This window comes from Typopeltis vanoorti, chromosome 12 (genome assembly GCF_054136105.1).
Source record: "Typopeltis vanoorti isolate ZY-2024b chromosome 12, IOZ_Tvanoo_1.0, whole genome shotgun sequence".
NCBI classification, from domain to species: Eukaryota; Metazoa; Arthropoda; class Arachnida; order Uropygi; family Thelyphonidae; genus Typopeltis; species Typopeltis vanoorti.
In genome coordinates this window covers 2,290,026-2,308,095 of record NC_143560.1, presented here as the reverse complement: position 1 = coordinate 2,308,095, position 18,070 = coordinate 2,290,026, and the positions used below count along the sequence as shown (strand labels likewise).

The 18,070-nt window shown below is 34.5% G+C and overlaps 1 protein-coding gene across 2 annotated transcripts in view; it reads right to left on the bottom strand.

The window, feature by feature from the left end:
* Positions 1-16,661, bottom strand: part of LOC150100547 (uncharacterized) — a 237,005-nt gene extending 220,344 nt beyond the window's left edge. The window contains exons 1-2 of one of the 2 annotated variants that reach the window (XM_090401662.1): positions 16,535-16,661; positions 15,636-15,707 (exon numbers count right to left, since the gene is read on the bottom strand). The gene's annotated coding sequence lies outside the window, so the exon portion shown is untranslated. Of the gene's footprint in view, positions 1-15,635; positions 15,708-16,271; positions 16,410-16,534 lie in introns of those variants that run through there. The other variant, XM_090401661.1, reaches the window with a different exon arrangement.
* Between the last annotated feature and the right edge of the window lie 1,409 nt (positions 16,662-18,070).

Genomic DNA, 18,070 nt, shown 5'->3' with positions numbered 1-18,070 from the left:
TGATTTAAGTTATGGATCTGAAAGTTAGGTTAGAAATTTGAAAGAATGTTGACAGGATGCTGGTAATAACATAAACTTCATTATCTAGACTATCGGGGTGCTTAAGGGTCAAAGCTGTATAAATAAGAGGAGACCTCCACATAGCCTTTCAAGGAATGCGGAGAACCGACTAGGGCTTCTGACCTAATGTCCAATCCTCACCTTCTCGTGGTGCACCCTGTTGGGTATCTACTTGGATACTGAACGAACGACGATGGGCTGGCAATTTGGGATTTAGCCGAACAAATTGTATTCTTATTGGTTAAACCAAAATAAAAAATGATGGTACAACATGACAAAATTTCATGCCGGCTGGGGAATCGCCCGGTTAAACAAGTTTTCGCCAGGGAACCAGGGCGAACAGCAAAAAGTCAGCTACTGGAACAAATCTGAAAACAAACCCCAACTCAACATCACCAGAGTTAAACATTCGTACTATCAATGTAAGAAGCCTGAATGTAAAAGAAATGGAGCTAGCTGAGGAATTAGATAAGTAGCAGATCGACATAATAGGGGTGACTGAAACAAAAAAGACCAAAACTGGTGAGATCTTTCTGAGCAATAAATACAAAATGTTATATTCAGGCAATGACAATCAAGGAAAAGAAGGAGTAGCCATAGTATTCAACACAAAATACGAGGCTAATCTTCTTGAATGGCAGTCAGTCTCAAAGAGAGTAATGTGGGCAAATATGAGAATGGGGAACTGGACAATGAGACTTATTTGTGCCTATGTCCCACAGAAGGTTCTACTAAGGCAGAAGTGGAGGAATTTTTTGAGGCTTTAGAAAAAGCCACTTACACAATGAAAAATTGGTCCTTGTTGGGGATCTAAACAGCAGAGTAGGAAATGATTGTGAGACATACAAAAATATTTTGGGAAAATTTGGAGAAAAGAGCAAAGCTAATAATAATGGCAAATATCTGTTGGATTTCTGCTCAGGACATGGACTGGTTATTACTAACACCATATTCCAACATAAAAATGTGCACAAATTCACATGGAGAGAAAAGGCTAGGAATAAGAAAAGTCTCATTGACTATGTTATTGTTCATAGTGATGTTTTCTCCCTGGTGCACGACACCAGAGTGTATAGAGGATTTGAAATTGGAAGTGATCACTATTTAGTCTTGAGCTGGATAAAATTGAATTTCATATTGAAAAGAATAACATGTAAGAAAATTTTAAAGCGAATAAAAGTTGAGCAGCTCTCAGATCTGAACTGTAGACTAAAATACACAAAGATTATTGAAGAAAAAATGAAAGAGTTTGAGAACAGGAATCAAACCTTGGAGATTCAGTGGCAAACCCCTAAAGAAAACATTGATTAATTCTGCCAGAGAGGCATGTGGTGAGGTTGTCTGTAAGGATAAAAAAATCAGAACTCCCTGGTAGACACAGGAAGTTAAAGAGGCAGTGAAGGAAAAGAAGAAACCATATCAAAAGTTCCTGTCAAATAAGTCAGCTTGTGCTCTTAGAGAATACAGAGACAAATGCAAGAATGCTAAACACTGTGTAAAACTAGCTAAACAAAAGTCATGGGAGGACTTTGGCAAGAATATAGAAAATAAATATCAAGAAGGTGGCAAAATATTCTGGAGGTTGTTGAAGAATCTTAGGAATGGGGGAAAGTGTGCTGTAAAAGGAGTTAGAGATGATAAAGGTGACATGAAAACAGGAGAAAAAGATATCCTTGAAGTATGGAGTAATTACTTTGAAAAACTGCTAAATGAAACAACCAGTGATGACAGCACAGTGGTAAAAAACACTGACCAGGCTTGCAGTCAGGAATACATATCCATACTTGAAGTAGAAAAAGCCATCAAAGGCTTGAAATGTGGAAAGGCAACAGGAGTAGATGATATTCGACCAGTAATGCTGAAGTATGGTGGTGTGAGAGTCTTACAGTGGCTGCACTGCATAGTTCAGAAGGCCTGGACAGAGGGACGAATTCCTGATAATTGGAGTAGAGCTCTCATAGTACCCATATATAAAAAGGGAAATTAAACTGAATGTGAGAATTACAGAGGTATTTCCATACTGAGTGTTCCTGGCAAGATCTATGCAAGTATACTTGAGAAACGGTTGAGAAGAATTGTGGAAGAAAAGCTTGGTGAAGAACAAGCTGGATTCAGGCCAAACAAAGGCTGTCAGGATCAGATCTTCACTTTACGACAAATAGTCGAGAAAGCATGGGAATATAACAAAGATCGGTATTTAAGTTTTGTCGATTTGGAAAAGGCATATGACAAGGTGCCAAGAGAGAAGCTATTCAATACGCTACAGTTATATGGTGTCAATAGGGCATTATAACAAGCAATACTTAGTCTTTATTTGAGTTGTAAGTCAGCAGTTAGAATTGAAGGAAGTACAGGAAGATGGTTTAATGTTAAATCTCGTGTGAGACAAGGATGTACATCATCCCCTCTGTTATTCATTATCTATATGGATCACATTATGAAGGAAAGTGGTATTAAACCTGATATCAAAATTGGAGATGTTAATGTCAGCTCTTTGCTTTATGCGGATGATGTTATACTTCTAAATAAATCCGCTACAAGTCTGCAAGATTCTCTGACTAAATTGAATAGCTGTTGTAATAGATATGGTATGAAGGTCAGCAATAAAAAGACAAAGCCAATGAAAATAGGCAGAATCATTGAAAATGTCAAATGCGTTGTGAATGGAAAACCTGTGGAACAAGTAAAACATTTCAGCTATTTAGGCACGATTTTAACTGAAGATGGTAAATTAAATATAGAAATAGACAACAGAATCAGCAAAGCTGGTATGGTGGGAAGTCAATTGAATAAATTCATATGGAATAAGAAAGAAATTAGTCAGAACACTAAATTAGCTGTATACAAGACAGTGTTCAAACCAGTTTTAACTTATGGATCTGGGAGCTGGGTCAGAAGTAAAAAACTTGATCAAAGACTAGAGACCACAGATATGAGAGTCCTGAGAAAGATTATAGGTGTGAACAGATGGCATCAATGGCAATATCATATTAAAAACGAGGATATTAGGAAAGAACTTGACATTGTCAGCATCCAGGAATGCGTTAGCAGAGCTAATCTCACGTGGTATGGTCACTTAAACAGAATGGGCGAGGAAAGATTAGCAAAACAAGTGTTCTCTGCCAGGTTGGCAGCAAAACTACCCAGAAGACGACCAAGATATAGGTGGATTGATATGGTACAAAGTGCATTAGACAATAGAAATATAAGATCTGATAATGTTGGAGTCTTGACAACTAACAGATTGATTTGGAGGAAAATTGTAGATAGGAAATTAATAATGATGTAATTTTTTTTTTTTTTCATGTAGTACTATCATATCCTGTACACCCCTTGAGGGTACATAGCAGGAATTGGATGATGATGATCTAGACTATCATTGTATACTGTACATTTCTTGAGGGAAAACTTATCAGAAATTGATGATTATATATATATACATTAAAAGGGATGATCTGCAATATAGGAAAGCAATCAAGCTTATAGCAAATATAATTAATGATAATCATAACAAGAAAGACTTGATTTTGATTATATACATTCTTTCTATCAAGGCTCTCACACTCTTGTAATAAAACAGAATAGACTGAACCTAATGTTTCTCATCTTGAAGTGTCTCCCTTCACCATGCATATATCATCATCATCTAATTCCTGCCATGTACCCTAAAGGGGGTGTACAGGATATGATAGCACTACATGAAAAATTTACATCATTACTAACTTCCTATCTACAATTTTCTTCCAGATTAGTCTGTTACTTGTCAAGACTCCAATGTTATCGGATCTTATATTTCTGTCATCTAAGGCACTTTGTACCATATCAATCCACCTATATCTTGGCCTTCCTCTGGGTGGTTTTCCTGCCAACCTGGCACAGAACACTTGTTTTGCCAATCTTTCCTTTCCTCGCCCATTCTGTTTAAATGACCATACCACCTGAGATTAGCTCTGCTAACGCATTCCTGGATGCTGACAATGTCAAGTTCTTTCCTAATATCCTCGTTTTTAATATGATACAATTTTCTTCCAGATTAGTCTGTTACTTGTCAAGACTCTAATGTTATCGGATCTTATATTTCTGTCATCTAAGGCACTTTGTACCATATCAATCCACCTATATCTTGGCCTTCCTCTGGGTCGTTTTCCTGCCAACCTGGCAGAGAACACTTGTTTTGCCAATCTTTCCTTTCCTCGCCCATTCTGTTTAAATGACCATACCACCTGAGATTAGCTCTGCTAACGCATTCCTGGATGCTGACAATGTCAAGTTCTTTCCTAATATCCTCGTTTTTAATATGATATTACCCTCTGTTCACGCCTCTAATCTTTCTCAGGACTCTCATATCTGTGGTCTCTAGTCTTTGGTCAAGTGTTTTACTTCTGACCCAGCTCTCGGATCATAAAGTTAAAACTGGTTTGAACACAGTCTTGTATACAGTTAATTTAGTGTTCCAACTAATTTCTCTCTTATTCCATATGAATTTATTCAATTGACTTCCTACTATACCAGCTTTATTGATTCTGTTCTCTATTTCCATATTTAATTTACCATCTTCAGTAACAATCGTGCCTAAGTAGCTGAAATGTTTTACTTGTTCCACAGGTTCCTCGTTCATAACACAGTTGATATTTTCAACAATTCTACCTATTTTCATTGTCTTTGTCCTTTTAATGCTGACCTTCATACCATATCTATTACAACAGTTATTCAATTTAGTCAAGGAATCATGCAGACTCGTAGCGTATTTACTGATAAGTATAACATCGTCTGCATAAAGCAAAGTGCTGAAATTAACATGTCCAATTTTGATATCATGTTTAATACCACTTTCCTTCATAATGTGATCCACATAGATAACGAATAACAGAGGGGATAATATAAATCCTTGTCTCACACCAGATTTAACATTAAACCATCTTCCTGTACTTCCATCAATTCTAACTGCTGACTTACAACTCAAATAAAGACTAAGTATTGCTTGATATAATGCCCCATTGACCAAATAACTGCAGCGTATTGAATAGCTTCTCTCTTGGCACCTTATTATATGGCTTTCCAGATATACACAAATCAAATAGAGATCTTTGTTATATTCCCATGATTTCTCCACTATTGTCGTAAAGCCTCTATTTGGTCGGAATCCAGCTTGTTCTTTACCAAGCTTTTCTTCTACAATTCTTCTCAACCATTTCTCGAGTATACTTGCATATATCTTACCAGGAACACTCAGTAGGAAATACCTCTGTAATTCTCACATTCAGTTTTATTTCCCTTTTTATATATGGGTACTATGAGAGCAACTCCAATCATCATGAATTCGTTTCTCTGTCCAAGCCTTCTAAACTATGTAGTGTAGCCACTGCAAGATTTTTTATACTACCATGCTTCAGCATTTCTGGTCGATTATCATCTACTCCTGCTGTCGTTCCAAATTTTAAGCCTTTGATGGCTTTTTCTACTTCAAGTATGGATATGTATTCTTGAATGTATGCCTGTTGAGTGTTTTTTTACCATTGTGCTATCACTACTTGTGCTATCGTTTAGCAATTTCTTGAAGTAATTACTCCATACTTCCAGGATATCTTTTTCTCCCATTTTCATGTCACCTTTATCATCTCTAACTCCTTTTACAGTACTCTTTCCTCCATTGTTAAGCTTCTTCTACAACCTCCAAAATATTTTGCCACCTTCTTGATATTTATTTTCTATGTTCTTGCCAAAATCCTCCCATGACGTTTGTTTAGCTAATTTTACACAGTGTTTAGCTTTCTTACATTTGTCTCTGTATTCTCTAAGAGCACAAGCTGACTTATTTGCCAGGAACTTTTGATATGCTTTCTTCTTTTCCTTCACTGCTTCTTTAACTTCCTATATCCATCATGGAGTTCTGATTTTTCTATCCTTGCAGACAACCTCACCACATGTCTCTCTGGCTGAATCAATCAAGGTTTTCTTCAAGACTTGCCACTGAATCTCTAGTTTGGTTCCTGTTCTCAAACTCTTTCATTTTTTCTTCAATAATCTTTGTGTATTTTAGTCTACAGTTCACATCTGAGAGCTGCTCAACTCAATATGAAATTGAATTTTATCCTGCTCAAGACTAAATAGTGATCACTTCCAATTTCAAATCCTCTGTACCCTCAGGTGTCCTGCTCAAGGGAGAAAACATCACTATCAACAATAACATAGTCAATGAGACTTTTCTTATTTCTTGCCTCTACTTTCCATGTGAATTTGTGCACATTTTTATGTTGGAACATGGTGTTAATAATAACCAGTCCATGTCATGAGCAGAAATCCAACAAATATTCGGCATTATTATTAGTTTTGCTCTTTTCTCCAAATTTTCCCAATATATTTTTGTATGTCTGACAATCATTTCCTACTCTGCTATTTAGATTCCTAACAAGGACCAATGTTTCCTGTTTCATTGTGTCAGATGCTTTCTCTAAATCCTCAAAAAATTCCTCCACTTCTACCTTAGTAGAACCTTCTGTGGCACCATAGGCACAAATAAGTCTCATTGTCCAGTTCCCCAATCTGATATTTGCCCACATCACTCTACTTGAGACTGTCTGCCATTCAGGAGGATTAGCCTCGTATTTAGTGTAGAATACAATGGCTACTCCTTCTTTTCCTTGACTGTCATTGTCTGAATATAATATTTTGCATTTATTGCTCAGAAAGATATCACCAGTTTTTGCCTTTTTTGTTTGTCACCCCCTATTATGTCAATCTGGTACTTATCTAATTCTTCAGCTAGCTCCATTTCTTTGCCATTCAGGCTTCTTATGTTGATAGTACCGATCTTTAACTCTGGTGATGTTGAGTTGGGGTGTTTTTTCAGATTTGTTCCAGTAGCTGATTAATTCCTTTTCGCTGTTCGCCCTAGTTCCCTGGTGAAAACAACAGGGGCCTTGTTTAATCGGGCGATGCCCCATCGGCATGAAATTTTGTCATGTTATACCATCATTTTGTAATTTGGTTTAAGCCAATAAGAATTACAATTTGGTCGGCTAAATCCCAAATTGCCAGCCCATCCTTGTTCGTTCAGTATCTAGGTAGATACCCAACAGGGTGCACCATGAGAAGGTGAGGATTGGACATTAGGTCAGAAGCCCTGGTCGGTTCTCTGCTTTCCTTTAAAGGCTATGTGGAGGTCTCCTCTCAGTTATACAGCTTTGACCCTTAAGCACCCGACCTTTGGTTCCAGTGACCTTTAAGGATACTTGGAACAAAATCTTTTCCAAGGATCCTCATCATAGTGCCATATCCAATGTTAAACTCTTTGTCTGTTGAATTTTTTTATTTTCAGCTCAAATGACTCAAAATTACCCTATGCAATGCATTTAAAAAGACATGTTTGATGTGTGCTGTACTTGGGCTGGAAAAGATTTAGATTTAATTTACATCATAATAGATGAGAGCTTTGTGCTACCATGGTTCAATTGAAAGTATGCTGGTTTCGTATAAGAATAGCACAGCTCTCTTTCTCTGCTACATATCAGAATGTATAAGGGGTAGCAGAGAAAGAAGGTAGTACTTTCTCTCCCAACAAGCAAACTGGTCAGAGAACATAATAATAACAAACAAAAGTACATTTAACAGGTGGTATGGAGTCTAGGCCTCTCTGTACAATGCTACACATCCAACTCCATTCCACCTATTAAATGTATTTTTTAATAGATGAAACAGACTACAGTCTGCCTTTAATGGCTTAAAAAAATACAATGAAATGCTTTTTAAGCATTTCTAAGTGTCTGGATCTGTTTTACAAAGACATAACATGTCTAAAGCAATGCCATGTTTAAATACAAGGTCAGAGTTAAATAAAAGTAAGAAAATGTAATCAATGTCAAATATGACTGAATCACTGCAAAAAGGTAATAATATGTGATTCATATAACTACAGAACTAGAGACCATGATTTGTCTTAAAACATTTCCAAATTATAGCACCATTCAGAACATTTCTGATCAGTCCTGGCAAGCCAAAAAAAAAAATAAAATAAAATATAATAATAATAAAGAACATATAACTAAGATAACTTGGGGCTCCCACTGGCTACTGGGTGTATCCCCTAGGTGGCAGATAGGGAGAAACCCTGATTAGCATCCATTGGATATCAGGGCAGCTCTGAATATATTGAATAAAGAGCTGTGGACCAGTGGTTTTGGGACTGGCGATCCCATGTAAAAATATTGCCATTCACCAACCCACAGTGGACTAGCATGGTGAATTTATGGCCCAATCTTCCGAGATGAATCAAACAGAAATAAATTGGTCCTCCTTCCCTGGAGGCCAGATTGTTACTACCTATGGCAGCAGGAAGTTAAGCATAAAGGCAGAGGGTGCTAAGAATCCCTGGGTAACCAGATTCCACTGCCAGTGGAAACTAGTCCTTGGAACTTTAAACTGTAAGACTCTGAGCAGTGAAGCACAGCTAACTGAAGAGTGAAAGCGACTAAAATGAGACATTCCTGGACTGTGTGCAGTTAGATGTAATGGTGAAAAAAATTCCTCAATTAAAAAATGAAGACATGCTGTATTATAGAGGCTATGACAAGGAAATAATCAGTAGAGTTAGATTCATGATTAATAAAAAAATTGAAGAACAATATAATTTTGCCACATGTCAGTTTAATGTGGCAAAATGTAAGGTTATGCATTTTGGGATGAAAAGATTGGCGGCAGTTTACTGCATTGGTGGAACCCTGCTCCAGGAAATTGATGAGGCACGAGATTTAGGAGTGTTGGTGGATAAGGAATTGAAATTTAGGGGACACATTGCAAAAGTGACCAAAATAGCTCATCAAATCACTTGGTTGCTGAAGAATACGTTGACAAGCAGAGACAAGCAGGTTATTGTTCCTCTCTATCGAGCCTTGATAAGACCCCATCTAGACTACTGTGCTCAGATTTGGTCACCTAGGTTTCTTCTTGATGGGGAGGAGGTGGAGAGGATCCAGAGGCGAGTGACCAAGATGATAGCAGGTCTGTGGAATGAACCGTATGAGAACAGGTTGAGGATTTGTGGGTTGCAAAAATTGGTTGATAGGCGGAGGAGGGGAGATATGATTGAGACATTCAAATTACTGAAGGGTTTCTATAAAATTAATTCAGAAGATATTTTTGAGAACAGGGCTGGTTGTGGGAGGACTAGGGGACATCCATGGAAACTGGGCAAAAGTGTGGTTAGTAAAGGTGTTAGAGCTGGGTTCTTTACTTTTAGAGTTGTGAATGAGTGGAATGCGCTCCCTGAGTCTGTAGTGGATGCTGTGACAGTGAATGAGTTTAAGGCGAGGTATGATAGATACTGTATGAATGTCAGATAGTTGTGATGAATATGATTTGGGGCCTCCCTCGATGAGTCTAATGACTCCCTGGAGTTGCCCGTAATAATAGTAATAGTAATAATAGAATTTGATAGTATATCTGATCGAATAAAATACTGTCGTTCAAATCTCAAAAAGATACACTCTTAAGATCATCCAAGTCTATGCACCAACAATAAGTCACACTGATGAAGAAATTGAAGACTTCTATCATGATGTATCCCAACTTTACAATAAAGGAAAAAATTTCAGAATTGTAATAGGAGACTTTAATGCTAGAATTGGTATACAATAATCAGATCAAAGCTCAATGGGAAATTTTGGATATGGCATGACAGATAATAGAGGAACAAGGTTAATGGAATTTGCAGAAAAAGAAAACCTGTACATCATGAATTCCCTTTCAAGAAAAAAACACATAAGAAGTGGACATGGAAAAGTTCAAATGGAAAAACTAATGAAATTGGCTTTATCTTCAGAAATAAGAAAAACATCTTTCAAGACTGTTCTGTTATAAACACCTTCATAAACTAAACATACAAACTTATTGTTTTAATAGTGACACAATCAAATAGTGTCAAATTATCTATTTACATAAAGCCTACAGACACTGGAAGATATCTTCATTATACTTCAAACCATCACAGGACACACAAACTGAACATTATCCACATGTTGAAAAATAGAGCCCGACAGTTTATATCAGAAGAGGAGAATACATAGACTGAACTCTCACTAATAGCCAACACATCATCACAAAATGGATATCCTCCGAACATTATCAAAAAATATCTATACGGTGACAACTCCAGACAAGAAAAATCAATCTCCCAGCACATTTCTACTGTAGTGAGCTCTTTCATCAGGTCAATTTCTTATCAAATAGCCAGAATACTAAGAGCCTACAACATCAGAGTAGTCTTCAAACCAACCACCAACATCAGACAGGTTTTAGGATCCCCAAAAGATAAGGTGCCATTCTACAAATATCCAGGAGTATATTACATTCCTTGCTCCTGTGGTCTTGCCTACATCGGACAAACTTCAGAAAGTTTAGAGACCAGACAAAAAGAACACGTTGGTGATGTAAACCACAACAGAAGTATTTCTTCTGGCTTAGAACAACATTTCTGTAAACCACACAATAGAGTGGCAAAACAGTTCCATGCCATATCTGGATGACAACTACAGACATTGTTTATTCAAGGAAGCCACAATAGTATTAATAACCAGTGGAAACCTCAACAGAAATCAGGGTACTATTCTGAACAGTTCGTGGAAAAACCTGATCCTCTCTCTAAATCCATCTGAACTACAGCTAGCCAGTAATCACATTACATGTTTACAACAAACACGCATGTGTGATAATGTATAAGAACAATAAGTCCTCTGAGTCTCTGTCACGCGAACGTGTAACCTTATCTACTAGATTGTTTACAACGTTTTTTATGTTCCTTTCAATTTGCATTTACTAGTTTTTTTATGCTTTTCCGTCAATGCCTTGAAAAAGCTAGACAGTTTGCTAGCAAAACTGCTAGGCAAAGAATGCAAGATATTTGTATGCATTACATATGGTCAGAATTAAAACAATAAGTCTGTATGTTTAATTTTCAAATGACCAAATATGTTTAATTTAAACCTTCATAAACTATGGGAAACTTTAAAGGAATATCACATTCCAAACCAACTATACAATGCTCTATTGAACATATACCATAATAATGAAATAGCAAAATAATACGATATCTACTTGGAAACCAATAAATAGAGGAGTCATCAAGGCTGTCCTTTATCACCCATATTATTTAACATATATATATATATATATATATATATGGACAATATTATCAAAAAATGGAGAGAAGTAAATACATGTGGCTTCCAAATTAATCGATATACAAAAATAGACACACTACTGATGATCAGATCATCTTTGGAAAGACTGAAGACGAATTGCAGAAAGCAATCTATAGCTTAAATAATTTATACAGCAATATGGCCTAGAAATGTCAATGGAGAAAACTAAAGTCATGACTTTTCTCACAGAATAGCTCTGTCAGAAGTAAAATAGTAATAAATAATAAAATAATAGAACATAGAACAAGTTAATAATTTTAATACTTAGGCTGAAAACTATCTTACATAAATGAAATAGATATTGATTTTAAAATAATAAACTTCATAAAAATCAGTGGAGTAATTAACAGAACCTTTAAACCTAACTATGTACAAAAACACACAAGACTTAGAGTCTACAAAACAATAGTCAAACCTACACTGTTATATGGAAGTAAGATATGGACCTTCGGAGAAAGAGATATGTATACAGAGAATTCAGGCAGCAGAAATGAAATTCCTTAGAAAAACTAACCCTATTAGATAAAAAAAAAAGAGACAGTGAAATAATTAGAAATCTTAAAATTAATTCCATAACAGACTCAATGATTAAATATAGGAAAAACTGGCTAGACCATACAGCAAGAATGCAGAGAGAAAGATTACCAAAAAAAGATCTTAACGTATGAGCCTAGAGGAACAAGGAATAGGGGATGACCAAGAAGAAGAAGATGGACTGAGTCCAGAACAAGCCACTTTGCCTAGAACCTGGATAGGAAGAAGGAGAAGAAGAAGACATTGGAAGTGACCATTGTATGGTATGCAGTAAGATTCAAATAAACTGCCAAAAAGAAAGAAGAAAAATGTTTCAAAGATCAAAGCAAAACATAGATGTACACAAACTCAAGATTAAAAAGGATATATTCCAACATGAACTAAACAATAGATTTAAAAATCTTATTATAGATGACAATACTGATCCATCAGAAAGTAATGACATTATTAACTAAAACCTTTTACAATGCTCACTTGAAATCACTGGTACCACAAAACAGAAACAAGACAAAATTTCTGAAGAAACAAAACAGCTTATGAAGAAATGAAGAGAAATTAAACAATCAAATAACCTACAGAATAAAATTGAATACAGGTGAATTGTGCAAAACACTCAGAAAACATATCATGGAAGAAATAAGAAAATTCAATTGTGAATTCATATAACAGACAATTGAAAACAACCGTAGTCTCAAAAAATGCCAAACAGCAATAAACAGATGGTTGCAGTCAAACTACAAGATGGGACCATAAACATAGATAGATATGCAATAGCAAAAAGAATTGAAAACTTTTACTCAGCATTACATCAGGATGATGAATTAAATGAAGAAGAAGACAACTATAAAATAGCTGAAGTACCACAGACTCTACCAGAAGTTATGTGGAGCATCCAAAGCTTGCAAAATGGGAAAAGTGGCAGGTGATGATGATGGAGTTACAGCTGAACTTCTAAAAGCAGGTGGAGAAATGATCTACAAAGTCTTAGCAAAACTATTTACCATATGTCTGAAGAAATATGATGTACCAAGAACATAGGCTACCCGAATTCTGATACATAAAAAAAGTTGAAGTGAATTGAAAAGTCTTAGCAAAACTATTTACCATATGTCTGAAGAAATATGATGTACCAAGAACATAGGCTACCCGAATTCTGATACATAAAAAAAGTTGAAGTAGAAGACTTGATGAACTACCAACCCATCAGTCTACTATCGGCGGTTTACAAAGTGTTTACAAAAGTCTTAGCTTATAGGTTTTGTACAACTCTAGACCTAGCACAACCAAAATAACAGGCAGGCTTTCAAAGTGGCTTTAGTACAATGGACCATATTCAAGTTGTACAACAGATTATTGAACAGTGTAATGAACATCAGTTGCCATTATGTCTTGGTTTCATTGATTATGAGAAAGCCTTTGATTCAGTAAAAACTTGTGCAATACTTAAAGCATTACGAAATCAACAAGTGGAGGAGACATATATCAGGACCATCAAATCAGCATACACCAATGCCACAGCAGCAATACATTTCACTGGAAACATCTCTACAGTGGAAATACAGAGAGGTATAAGATAGGGTGACACAGTATCTCCAAAATTATTCACAGCATGCCTAAATGAAATATTCAAACTTCTTGATTGGAAAGGGAAAAGTCTGAAGATAAATGGAAGATATTTAAGCCATTTACATTTTGCAGATGACAGTGATCTTTATTTCAACTGCACATAAATTACAGACTCGTATCCATGGAAGTGACCATCGTATGATATGCAGTAATATTCAAATAGACTGCCAAAAAGAAAGAAGAAAAATGGTTTGAAGATCAAAGCAAAACATAGATGTACACAAACTCAAGATTAAAAAGGATATATTCCAACATGAACTAAACAATAGATTTAAAAATCTTATTATAGATTTTTGCTACCAAATTGCTAGCAAAACAGCTGGCCTAAAGATAAACCTAAAGAAGACCCAAGTCATGTTCAATAATTATGTCCAACCAAAAATAATAAATATCAATAATGATGAAATTAAAAAAGTAGATCATTACATATACTTAGCACAACAGATATCAATGGAACAAAATATCATGGACGAAATTAAAAGATGTACGATGATTGGGTGGAAAGCATGTGGAAAATTACATTCAATATTCAAAAGCCAACTACCATTATGCCTGAAGAAAAAAGTTTTTAACCAGTGTATTCTTCCTATATTGACATATGGCTGTGAAACATGGACACTAAATGCAAAGGAAATTCAGAGATTAACAACAACACAATTAAGTCTGAAAAGAAGTATGCTTGATATCACAAGACTGGATCACTAAAGGAATACATGGATAAGAAACCAAACCAAACTCTGACATCATAGGAAGAGTGAAACATCTGAAATGGGAATGGGCTGGGCAAATTGCTTGAAGACAAGATCATGATGGACAAAAGAAGTACTGGATTAGATTCCACGAGAGAAAAACGACCACAATACCACCTAAAGCAAGGTGGATTGATGATATCAGATTTGCAGGGATGACATGGGAGAGGAGAGCCATGGACAGACAGTTTTGGAGTGATCTTAAAGGCCTTCATCCAGTAGTGGATTGACAATTGCTGATGATGATGATGAATTAAGATACCATACCAGAATAAAAACTAAACACAATTTTAACAGATTTGAGCATTAGTTAATGGTACAGTAATATTCTGATGTATTTCTCAGTTTTGTTAATAACAAAAAAAAAAAAAAAAAGTTTAAAATATTGAAACAACCTCAAGAATATGTTTATATTAAAATTGAGAAGAAAGGAAGTTTTTGGATTTAATTATATGGTTATTTCTGCAATAGAATATTATTATCAACATTGCTATCTATATAAATATTAAGATTAATATTAATCCTAGACAATAGATAGATTGATATTAATATATTCTACAGAATATATTAATGAAACATTGCAATATATTCTGTAGAATATACTGTAATGTTTCAAAAATCATAATATTTATTATGATTCATTTGACAATATGCTTAATTATCAAATATATTATAAACTATCCATTAATGAATTAACAGAAACTATCCACATATTACATTCATGCAATTTCATTCTTGAAAAATTTGGTATTATATATGTAAAGACAAGTAAAACATGAAATTTATTGAACAAATTTAAAAATGTCACTTTACAGAAGAGTCAGAAGTAATTCTAACATACAAAAATATACTCTTGAAAAATAAGTTCATCTAGATAGGATCAATGGTGTCTGACTGTTCACACCTGCAGATATCAAATACCTTTCAAGGTTTTACAGAACTAAATAACATCCACTAGTTATCATTATTATTGTGTTTTTTGGATCTTTTGTGGAATTTTATATATATTAATACTCAATACAAAAAAAAAAAAAAAAGATTCAATCACAACTAAATGTGTATATAGTTTGAAATACACCAGCTTTTCAAAATTTCATTGAAGGGGTGCATCATAATGCAGGTTGAATAACAATGATATAAATAACTTTAATAAGCAATGGAAAAGTATATGATAAGGTGTTTATCTATGCATGTCTGTTATCCATTGTTATACAAAGAAACAAACATATTCATAATGTCAGGGAAATGTATCTAAGGTTTCAATTTTGTATCAACTTGAATGATATTCTTTGTCATTACCATACTTTGGAATTTTTGACTTTTGTATAGAATATATATATATATCATATGTATAAAATTCATATTTGCATGATGCAGAAGAAATATCTTACTCCATCATAACGTAATGAACAGCTCATTAAATTTGTATATTGTAAGGATAAACATATCTGGAATTTCAAAGAATACATACCTTAATAATCTGTAACTTTTTAGAATTTCTTTAATCGATGTCAATTACATATTCTCAAATCCACAGTATTTTCTATAAACAAAAAAAAAGAAACATTTGTAAAAAATATGTATAGTAATTCTTGCTTGGTTATATTGCCATGAGGAATACTACATGTAATAAATGCATAATACCTTACCTTATTAAGCTTAATAAATCTCCCATTAGGCAATTAAAATATCTGCCTTGTGTGTTTGTGTGTGTATATACATTTTGAATGTTTCTACCTGGTCTTGGCTATTTAGTAATTAACTTGCAAATATTTAAATGAGACTAGTTTTAATATGCTCCTCTTCAAGATATAATTCCTGCTTACATCTGGATTCACTATACAAGATCATCAATTACTTTATGTATTACTAATTACTTAATGCAAACATTAATAAACAGAATTGTCATGTTATGAACTTTTTTTTTATTTGTTACTGCTTTGGAATATATAATCTCAATATTTATATAATCAAAGAATATATGTGAAAGAAAATACAACATGTGTTTCTAATAACACTCAAAACAGAACAAAAATGGGGGGGGGGGCGGTAAAGAGAAGCAAACGATACATAAACATCATAACAAACTTCGAAATAATGGCTCTACCAGATTAACGCATCCATTTTGTAGTACAACGTTCACGTTTATCTGTTTTATATATAAAAGAATGAAAAATAACGTTGAGATATAATAACTTAAAGTAAGATAAGAGTGTCCATGAACCACATATTTAAAAACTATGGCGTGTACCATTACTGACAAGCACCAAGCATACAAGGATAGCCAAGCTACAACCTATGGCACAAGCAATACGATAGTTTCGTACATTGTAAACCACATAATTCGAAATATTAAGATTAAGAGCATACCCGATAAGGCACCAGTAGACAATGAAATTCATACGTTTGTTTAAAATCAGATGTTTGAAGTATATTCTTATTTGTTTCCAAACATTAATAAATATACAAATGTCTTTCGTTTGCAAACTGAAAGGTATTCTGTTTTACGAACACATTATAAAACAGTACATACACATTTCAGACCTAGATGATCAAAATGTTTTAAGTTCAATTGCTTTTTCTATCAAAGTTTTAAGGTCGATGGGGATATCCTTTTGAAAGTTCTGTTTTCAAGTTTATATCCCGCCAAATAATTAACAACTCAATTAAATAATGGTAAATATATATTTCAATGAAACTTGGAAACTTGAAAATTACCATAATATTATTAAATAAAAAAAAAAAAAGAAAAAGAAAAATTGAAAGGATGAATGGCTTTAGATGGGACCAATTCGAAATAATTCTGTGCGCTTATTTCTATAATGCAGATTATAAGGGTTTAAAAATGAACTGATCGGTTTCTTGTAGATCCAATGACATCGTCAATTTACAACTTATCGAAATCTAATCGCTTCCATGATTAGAAAGTTTGTTTACTAGAATGCTGTTGAGTAATACTTCAAGAATCAGATCATTAATCAAATTATTATATTCGTTTTGATAAATATTTTATTTTATTTTTTGTCGGAAAGCGCGCTGAAGATATTGGTGCTATTCCACAGCGACTCCAGTTAGATATTCCATTCCTAACTAAGAATTTGCGGTTCGGGTTTGTGGGCTAAAGTGTGTTGAATCATTCGACGACTTTATGGAATATATCAAGGAAAATGAAACATTTCGAATTCACTTCACTGGAAATGTTGAGGTAGGCGGATGTGCAATATGAATCTTCGAACTTTCAAATCTTTTAGTTCTGCGACTATAATGCAACGAAATTAGCTGTTGTGCAGTTATGCGAGTTTAGCTGTTCCAGTGAAAGTGTTAAGGGATCCTTTACAGCCCACTAAAAATCTCATTTGCGAAACAGTGAAAAAATCGCAATTATGCCACTGAACTCTATCCTTAAATTAATTGGAATGTTGTCATATCGCCTTAACATATGGACTATCAAGAGCCACCCAGAACAACCTTTCAGTGGTCTCTTGAAAAATTTTAATTAGTCTACTGAGAAAACCAGGATGTGTTTTGGTTCGAAAAGAACAGACACATGACACGTTAATTTTCAGTTTTATAAATAAGAATGAGTTAGTGCAATCTGATTACACTCTTGTTTCAATAACAGGAGAGAAAGAATTGGACTATTCTTACTTGTAGCAGTACAGTGCTAACTTTATTTCAGAACGAAGGTACATTATCACTGTGACATTATGTAAAGCCGAAAAACTATGCTGATCATTATTTAACACCTTTAGGTTCCTGAACTCATCGCGGGAGATAACTTCACCACACACCTCTATTCAGTCCACAAATATCTCACCTATGATCAACCCATTAAAAACGTTTGTCTCTTAAATTGGTGTGTTCTCAGACTGCATATTATACAGAATGAAAAATTCGAAATTCAGG